A 4,471-nucleotide genomic window follows, 5' to 3' on the forward strand; every position below is an offset into this window, starting at 1 on the left:
AGTAAATAATTTTCAATGCTAACACATAGTTTCAGTGTTTATCGTGTTCACAGTCTTAAGTGTGTGTTTTAACCTGCTAACCTTTTCAAATTTGGTTCTACTAGTGGGACTAGATAAAAGTCCTACTTTTATCTAGTTTAATTGGGGGGAAAAGAAAACAAGAGAGACAGTGTTATATAATCTCCTCCATTCACATAGCAAGGAATGAAACCCGTGATTCACTGAAAATCAATCTGGGATGTCAGGAATTCACACACACTGCAGTCTCTCAGACTCAGTGTGTCTCTTGCCAACCCATATCTCATGATGTTCACACACACACACACACACACACACACACACACACACACACACACACACACACACACACACACACACACACATCTGATCCCCAAGCCTGATTTGAATTCTTATAAAATCATATTAGCACAGCCTTAGCATTACTGTAAAAAAAGACACACTCAAACATAGTACACATTTGCTCAGTTAACTTCTTAAAGGTTTTCACGTGGCAACACAAATGCGCACACATGAGCACAGACATGATATTCCCAATCACCCGCATAATCCCTGTCATCCCCATCCCATGACTTCCATTGGTGCAGAGTAGAGTGGGAAGGAAACTGTTCAAGTTAAGTGGTTGCACGTTCAACAGCTCTGCTCATATGACTGCCGTACCTTCAGATATTACTGCAGAAGAAGCAGGAGGAAGTTACAGACAATGAGCCACTGAGGGCCTGAGAGCTTCCTCCAAGAATGCTGATCCAGTGGCTAACAGTCGTTTCAGCTTGTTCCATGAAAACGTTTTCAAAGGAAAGGGTTATTGAACAATGGTGTAACCGAATTTGGGGTTACTCATCTGTTGTATTAACAAACACACTGAAGTGAGGTCAAGGAAGTGCCTTCTTACATCTACATATTAGCTGTGCAAGGGTCACCTCAGTTTTTTCTCTCCTTGCAATTGTTTTGGTTGCTAGGAGGTTGCTCTGGCAGTTTCTATTTGACTTGTATACAAACTAAGAAGACTGTGAAACATGCAACACAAATTGGAAAAGAAGATGGTTCTGCCTGGTGAATATTCGCCTCTTATGGTTTGTGTTTCTTCAAGTTTTATTACGACTCAGCTACTAGTTAGTGAGTGAGTGCTTGCATATAATTTGGCATCTTCCATGCAAACTATTGGCGATCAGGGTATCCAAAGCAATCACAAGGTGGTTTTTAGCGTGGCAACTCCTTTGTGACTGATTTCGCCTAGCAACTGTGAGCCCCTTGCCGGAACCAGAATAGCAGAATTTTAAATTGTGGTTTGGCTCTAGTTACAAGAAATCCTCATTGAATAGGAGTGAATGGAGCTAAAAACCTGCTTCCAGACAAAAAACAATGCCACTGTATTTTAGTTTCAGAAAGATCAAGAAAGATATTGATTGCAAAATTGGCATTTTGGCTAACTTATGCTAATTGGTTGATTAAGGATTTATGACAAGACATGTCCCTTGATCAGTAAAAAATGACAACTACACTAAACATTAAGAGCAGAAGATTAAAACAATAACAGATCTGTAAGAAACATTGACCACAAGTGAATGCCATAAAGGGGATGTTGACACTGGAATGTCCCTAAAACTTCCACAAAGGTATTTTCCGGCAGCCAAACCACTGCAGATGATCTAAAAATAAAACTTTTGATGAAAAAACTTTTGAATGAAACTTATTGTTCTCTCAACCACGAGATAAAAGTGTGATTATTTTTGACTTTTAATTTAACTTAACTTTATTTAAAGATCTCTAGGATCCCTTTCATTCTTGACTATCTCATGATCACCGCCTAGTAAGACCAAGAGTGGGAGTTCTCCCTTGTCGAGAATATATTTTTTTATACTCACTTTCTTATATTCTTTATCTTCTGTACAGATATTTGATGAATATAAATTCGATTGCGGCAAAATGTAACTTTTCACTCTTAAAACATATCGATGTATCCACTAAATCCACATCACATTCAGCGATGAACTGACTAGTGTGTTTGTCTTGGTAGACAAAGGCTGAAAACACTGAAATAAACAATGGAGCTGTGAGTTAAGCAGGTAAGCAGACTGAAAATGCGTCCTGAAATAAGATGTTGTTATCAGCAAAAGTCTCAGCGTCTTGCCTCGGCCGAGGCTGAATGCGAGTTAAGTCATTGCAGAATTCGTTAACCACATGAGCAGACAGTGGTGTGCTGCAGGCAGGATGACACTGATTAGTGGCAGCCAGACGGCAGCGCTGCAGGACACTGGCAGCAGTAGTCTAGAAAGAAACGGACCATTAACTTTGAACCAATCGTGTCATTTTTCAAAACTTTTCAGTGGTGACATTTTCATTTAAATCATAAAGGAAGTGTTATGGCACTTTTAGAACGGCATCAAATATGTCTGACTTTGGCAAAATAAAACCAAAACAAAAGAAAACACACAATAAAAATAATGTTTAAATTTTGATATTTCTCAATAGAAGTCTGAAAATAACGCATAACAGTGGAATCTTTGTGCTTTCATTTAGTTTAAACTGTGGCTGCTGTTGTTTCCTACATAAGAAGAATTTAAAGTTTGAGTTAATGTCATTGGTGCTGGTGATTTTATAACGGCTGAAGTAACTTAAATTAATTTCTGAATGTCATTAACTATCTCTGCATGTTGACTTTTGGACCATTCATGCTTATTCTTAGCATGCTTCAGGCTTACCTTTACAAAGTAACCCCTCATATTATAGCCTATGATTAAGGCTGTAATTCCCCTGTAATTAAAAGGAATTTCAATGACCTCAAAGCACATTGTGTGCTGTCAGTCTTGTGTGCTGAACAATAACATTCAACATTTAGTTAAATTATTTATGTTATTTACACTTAATCAGATTATTGTGAGTGTCTTATGTATTATGTTGCTCTCTTTTATTTGATATTACATATTAATTATATTTAACTACAGATACTTAATTGTATGCAAGCTAGAGTAAGGGGGTAACAAATCTGGTTTCTACAGGAAACAAATAAATATGCTGTTAGTAAATTAAGTACTCCATAAGTAATTTTAAGTACTGCATAATTTCTAGGTAATTTTGCACAAAACAAACAATATTTCTCCATTTTACATTATAAGTACACTGTACTTTTCAGCGTGGAGGCTGTATTATGAAACTTAATTTTGCCTAACTTGCAAGTATGTTTAAGGAAAGGAGTGTCTCTTTTCCTGTGAAATACTTAAAACTACTTTTGAAAGTTACATTTGAACAGTGATTGTGAAAGACAAAGAAATTAAGTTGGACTTGTCTCTATCATTAGAAGGTCACACAGGACTGCAAATTTTAATGATATTTATTTTTTCTTGTGAGCTGTGGGAGGAAACTAGAGTAAACAGAAAGAACCCACGCAGACACAGTGGGAACTATTGATATTCTAGGGCAGGGCTGTCAAACTCATTTAAATACCGGACCACATACATCCCACTTTGATCTTAAAGGACCAGTGAAGCGCTCCCTTCTGTCATTGTAAAGAAGATGAACTGTGCATTTAATGCCAGAGATATCTTTATATTAGAAAGGAAAGAGCAATTTCAACAGCATGTCTGGATTTCCATGTGATAAAGAAATAGTGCTCTAAGCATGACTTTTTGGCCTTAAATTGTAAAAAAAAAAAAAAAAGTTCCTCTCTGTGAAAAAACATTTCTATAAATAATTTCTGTAAAATTACAGAAAGATTTTATAGGAGTTCTTCTATAAATCTTTCTGTAATTTTAAATAACTTGAACATTATTGTGATTTATCTACTACTTAATTACTTTGGTGAAGTATATTTACGATAGAGGTCTTTATCTGTTGGGAAACCTGTAAAACCTATTAATATACATGTATATTAATAGGTTTTACATTTAACTGCAGTTAAATGTAAAAACTATTAATATACATGTATTTTTTTTTCTTTTTTCTTTTTTTGTGTCCCGTTTGGATCTTTAGCCATCAGAATTGTTGTCTTAAGGCCAAGAAAGATGCCAAGCGGATTTATTTTACCAAGTGGATCATCATGGCCTTGCCATATTGGTCCATTTGATTGACCTTTATTATAATTATGAATTTATTTTATTTTCAGTTCCTACAAACGGGACAGACATGACTGGGGGATAGGACAGGGAGAAAGAATGAAAGAAAGAGTCCAGTAGATGGAGCCGTCGCGCTACGCTTTTGACTGACTTTACACATTTGTTAAGTTAGAGAAAGAGTGCTAAATTAAAGCCGGAAACCCAAAAGAGAACTATTTTTGTTTTGTCGTACTTCACTCTTTCATAATTTATATTCACGGTAGTTATTATCCTGCTTAAATTCGCGAATTAGAAAAAAACTGCATATCTAAAAATAAGGCACACAATTGATGCCCTCGTTCATGTGCGAAATGTGGCAGGATATTTGCCATGGTCATTTTTATTTTGAAAATTGCGACAGG

The sequence above is a fragment of the Astatotilapia calliptera genome, chromosome 14, assembly GCF_964374335.1.
Source record: "Astatotilapia calliptera chromosome 14, fAstCal68.1, whole genome shotgun sequence".
NCBI classification, from domain to species: domain Eukaryota; kingdom Metazoa; phylum Chordata; class Actinopteri; order Cichliformes; family Cichlidae; genus Astatotilapia; species Astatotilapia calliptera.